Source organism: Mesocricetus auratus, unplaced genomic scaffold, assembly GCF_017639785.1.
Source record: "Mesocricetus auratus isolate SY011 unplaced genomic scaffold, BCM_Maur_2.0 Super-Scaffold_100045, whole genome shotgun sequence".
Classification (NCBI taxonomy): domain Eukaryota; kingdom Metazoa; phylum Chordata; class Mammalia; order Rodentia; family Cricetidae; genus Mesocricetus; species Mesocricetus auratus.
Window position 1 is genome coordinate 6,397,899 of NW_024429222.1, and position 6,000 is coordinate 6,403,898.

Genomic DNA, 6,000 nt, shown 5'->3' on the forward strand with positions numbered 1-6,000 from the left:
CCAGCACCTTCTACCTGCCGGTAAGGTTAGGTATTCCAAGGTTTCTCTCACGGCCACGTGCTGTTTTACTGGCGGCCAGCTGACTCCGGCCACGTGCTCTCTCACTGGCAGCCTGTTGATTTCGGCCTGAATTACTCCATTGGTAACAAACGTAACTGCTTTATACAATGTCAACAGCTAACACTATGATGCAGGATGTTAAGAATTTTCTTGTTTTTTGTATGGATGGGATTTTAGAAAGGGTTGAGGACCTACCTGAAAGGTACTTCCTACCCACGATGGTGATTATTAGCTTCATAATCAATATAATTTTGTTAATGAAATGGCTCAAAAATAGGAATAAACTTATACAGGTCATACAGTCATCGCAGGATAGTTTTGAAATCTTAATACAAAGGATTCAGGAAATGCAAAATTCATTGCAGGAGAGTAAGAAAGGGTTGGTAGAAAATATTCAGGATATTAAAAATGATAATGTAGGTCTGACGAACAGGTTTAAAGAGACGGAACACAAAATTGAATTATTTTCAGGAAAAATGTGTTCCATAGATAGAATTGAAAAATTGGAACATAATGTGGAAACATTTAACGACAAACACGGTTCCATGTTTGATGATTTCACTAGCAAATTACAAAGACTGGAACATAAAATTGAAATGCTAGCAGAAAAGAATTGTTCCATGTCTGAGAGCAATGGTAAACTAACTGATAGAATATCATTTGTTGAAGGCAGTTTACATGCTATTGAGGTACTTGCTAAGGATGAGAATATTAGAAATTTGGAATCACATGTAAATGATGAATGTAAGAAAATGAAAGATTCCATGACATCCTTAGAAAATCATTTGTCCCAAGAACTTCAAGAGCTCAGAGAAACAATGATGAATAGACTGCAGGATTTAGAAGACGCTCAATCTGATACTTCAGAATCAGAAATACAGGCAACAGGTCAGGACAGGAGTTTCCCAAAGCTTCTCAAATGCCGGAATGATTTCCCTAAGGTTGCTATGCATTCCCCTATGGTTTTTCCAGTATCTGTATCAGAAAAACCAGCAACGAAAAAACAATCAAATGGTCCCATTGCTTATCACTGGGAGCCTATACAGATGAAGGATCTAAAAAATATTAAGGAGGCCATTGTCATGTATGGTCTTCATTCTCCCTTTGTCAGAGAGCTCCTAACCTCATGGGCTACTGTAAATAAAGTAACCCCAAAAGACTGGGCCCAATTAGCCTCTGCAGTACTCGAAAATTCTTGCCAAATTCAATGGAGAGCTTTGTGGAGGCAAGAAGCAAAAGCAATTGAGATTCAGGAATTGCAGAACGGTCATGAAGTACCCCAAGACAAGATTCTTGGGGAGGGTCCTTACGCTGACACGCAGGTCCAATCTGCATATGACGAGCACATGTTGTCTTTGTGCCGTACAGCTGCTTTAAATGCCTTGGATAAGGTTTGTGAAACAGGAGAGATAATGCAACCCTACACCAAGGTATTACAGGGCCCAAGGGAAAGGTTCACTGAATTTTTAGAGAGATTATCCAGAGCAGTAGAGGTACAGGTAGCGAACCCAGAATCCAGGCGTCTCCTTATAGAATCTTTGGCGTATGAGAACGCGAATCCTCAATGCAGGCAGGTGATTTGGCCATTAAAAATAAGATCAGCGCCTTTGGAGGAATGGGTCCTGCATACAGCGAACCTGGAATGTAAAAGTCAGGATACAGGAGCTTGGGTAGGTGAAGCTATTTCTACAGGTTTGAGGAGGCACCAGGATGCCAAATACCCTACCTGTGATGATATAGAGGCATGGGTAGGGAAGGCAATCTCAAAGAATTTAAATAGGCGTAAAGATGCAAAATGCTTTAACTGTGGTAGAATGGGACATCTTAGTAGGAACTGTAGACAACGCATTCCTAGAAATAATGCTTTTACCAGGAATGTATCAAACAGAAGGCCTAAGCCTCCTGGTCTATGCAGGAGGTGTGGGAAGGGGCGCCATTGGACTGATGAATGCTTTTCCACAATAGACAGACAAGGTAGATCTTTACAGCAGGGAAACGGGCTTCCGGGGCTCCATGGAGCCCCGAAGAGAAAGATTATCCGGTCATTCCCAGTGACAGTGGAGGACAGCCTCTCCCAGGACAATTAGAAGATCCACTGCCCATTGTAAATAATACGGCACTGGATAATACATTAGCTCCAGAGGATGAATCAATTACATCAGGAGGAGATACAAAACATATATATTGGCAAACTTCTATACAATATCATAGACCCAAACTTCCGGTTAAGGTAAATAATAGGGTGATTTACGGATTACTGGACACCGGAAGTGACGTCACTATCCTTAATCAGCAGTCCTGGCCACAAAACTGGGCTTTAAAAGAGGTTAATGTTCAATTCTTAGGGATTGGAACCCTATCTGAAGTTAAACAGAGCGTTAGATGGATTGACTTTATTGGGCCAGAAGGACAGAGAGGAAGGTTAAAGCCATACGTTGCAGATATTGCTATAAATCTCTGGGGTCGTGATCTACTCCAGCAATGGAATACGCAGATTAAAATTCCTCCTGTATCAGCTAGGAATTATAGACAAGCTCTTAGTGGTAGTAAGAATATAGTAAGACAGTACAGAAAACAGATGCCAAACGTACAGGCTGTGCAGAAGCAAGATGCTAGTGCCAAACCTACAGAGCAACCAAAAGCTCTACCATTAAAATGGCTGACAGATGAACCCGTCTGGGTGGGTCAATGGCCTATGACATCTGAGAAGTTAGAGGCTTTGGAGAAGTTAGTTCAGGAACAGCTAGATGCTGGACACATTGAGGAATCAACTAGTGCGTGGAATTCGCCTGTTTTTGTTGTCAAGAAGAAGTCTGGTAAGTGGAGAATGGTTACTGATCTTAGAGCCATCAACAAGGTAATTCAGCCTATGGGGTCTCTACAACCTGGGATGCCGTTACCTTCTCTAATTCCTAAGGATTGGCCAATTATAGTTATAGACTTAAAAGATTGTTTCTTCACCATACCGTTACAAGAAAACGACAGAGAAAAGTTCGCCTTCACAGTACCTACCTATAATAATTCCCGTCCGGTACAGAGATTCCAGTGGAAGGTACTACCTCAAGGTATGTTAAACAGTCCAACTTTGTGTCAATATTTTGTGAATAAACCTCTAGAAATAATTCGTAAAAAATTTCCACATTCGTTAATATATCATTATATGGATGACATATTATTGTCTGATTCAAATAAGGATACTTTGGAAAAGATGTTTGAGGCAGTAAAGGAAATTTTGCCTCGCTGGGGATTACAAATTGCTCCAGAAAAAATACAAAGAGGAGATTCTATTAACTATTTAGGTTATAAAATAGATGCTCAGAAAATTAGACCACAGAAAGTACAGATCAGAAGAGATCGTTACCGGACTCTTAATGATCTTCAAAAACTATTAGGAGAAATCTCTCAATTACAGACGATTATTGGTGTAGAAGGGCATGATTTAAAACACCTGAAAATGGCTTTAAAAGGAGATAAAGACCTAAACAGCCCACGAGTACTATCAGCTGAGGCTGAAAAAGAATTAGAATGGGTAGAAAAGAGAATATTAGAAGCACATGTGGACCGTGTGGATCCAAATCTGGACTGTATTCTGGTTATTTTACCATCTAGAGAATACCCCTCAGGAATATTAATGCAGAGGGATGACATCATTCTAGAATGGGTATTTCTGCCACATAAACAGAATAAAAAATTGAAAACCTATATAGAAAAGGTCTCAGATTTGATATTAAAAGGTAAATTAAGGCTTCGTCAACTGACTGGGAAAGATCCAGCTGAAATTATTGTACCTTTAACGAATGAGGAAATTTCCTCCTTATGGAAGGATAATGAGTACTGGCAAATAGCTTGCAGTGACTTTTTGGGAAGTATTAGTAATAACTATCCCAAAACAGAGAGAATCAAATTCATAAAGAAAACAATTTGGATTCTTCCACGTATCGTGAGACAAACACCTATTTCTGGAGTTCTTACCTTCTACACGGATGCAAACAAATCAGGTAAAGCAGGGTATAAATCAGGAAATATAAGTAAAGTAGTTCAAAGCCCTTACAACTCCGTACAAAAGGCAGAGTTATATGCCATTCTCATGGTACTTAAAGACTTTACAGAGCCTCTCAATATAGTCACGGATTCTCAGTATGCAGAAAGAGTTGTCCTGCACATTGAGACTGCAGAATTTGTTCCTGATAATACAGAATTAACCTCATTGTTTTTACAATTGCAGGAAATCATCAGAAACAGGACTCATCCTATATATATAACACACATCAGATCCCATACAGGTCTGCCAGGTCCTCTGGCACAAGGCAATGATGAAATTGATCGTTTATTAGTAGGTAATGTGTTGGAAGCTTCAGAATTTCATAAGAAACACCATGTTAACAGCAAAGGTTTAAAGAAGGATTTTTCTATCACCTGGCAACAAGCCAAAGAAATAGTAAGAAATTGTCCCAGTTGCTCATTGTACAATCAAACTCCATTACCAGCAGGTTGTAATCCTAAAGGTATTCACAGAAATGAACTCTTGCAAATGGATGTATTTCACTTCCCAGAATTTGGCAGTTTGAAATATGTACACCATACTATAGACACGTTCTCAGGCTTCCAATGGGCTACTGCCCTCAGCTCTGAAAAAGCTGACTCTGTTATTACACACCTCTTAGAGGTAATGGCTGTTATGGGTATACCTAAAACAATAAAAACTGACAATGGTCCAGCATATGTCTCCAGTAAATTGGAACAATTCTTCAAATATTATAATATAAAACATGTAACTGGTATACCTTACAATCCCACAGGACAAGCAATAATTGAAAGGTCTAACCGAACCTTAAAAGAGATGCTTCATAAACAGCCAGGGAAAACAAAGACACCTAGACACAGGTTACACAATGCTTTACTAACGTTGAATTTTCTTAATGCTGATGAAAAAGGACAAACTGCAGCAGAAAGACACTGGACTACAGAGAAGACTTCTGAACTGAACCAACCGGTGTATTTTAAGGATGTTATGACCTCAGTCTGGAAACCAGGATATGTGTTACGTTGGGGAAGGGGTTATGCTTTTGTTTCCACAGGAGAAGAAAAGGTTTGGGTTCCATCAAAATTAATTAAAATTCGATCAGAACAGAAAACATCTCAGGAGGAGGAAGATAACAGCCCATCTACAAATTCATAGTCCACAATGGGTAAAGTGACCTCCTAAAAGGAAAGAGAAGTGCTTTGTTTTTGTTCTCACAGGTAAACTCAGCAAAGAATACTGGACACATGGATTCCTGTAGAAGAATGAATAGCTACCCTGAGGACCATCAAACACACACTGTGTGGTATCAAAGTCTAAATCTCTCTATATTGCTTTTTCATAGTACACCTTTATCTTTATTTGTTCACATACCTCAGTTCCCATTCATTTAACTGAAACTGGCTTTGGAGTTGGATTGGCTCTCCTACTCTAAACCCAAGCATGTTATTTAAATACAATTCAGAATTTCTGTATTATATCAAAGAGCCATTGATATAAGACAGAAGAAATAAAATGAGGGACTGTTATCTATGGATTTCTTTTTCTGAACAGTCTAATTTCCTCCAGGTTTTCCATCTTCCCTATTGTCACCTCTTCTGTATGCTTACATATGAAAGTTAAAATATTTCTTTGTTAACAGTAATGTTTGAGTTTTCCAGAGAACAAGGGATTTCCTGACAGTAATCTTCAACTGCTTCCGAAAGAGAATGAGGATCCACTTCCTTGACTTCACCTGATTCGACTGGAGGCATCTGAACTGCCCCACATCATTGACTCCACCTGACAAGCACTATCCTGAAACTGGCTTGAAACTACGTCACTCTACATATCTCCGGACCAAGAAACTGAAACAGCACATCTTCTACAATCTGACCAGAGCTTCAAGATAAGAGCTTCAATCAACACTAGAACCCCAG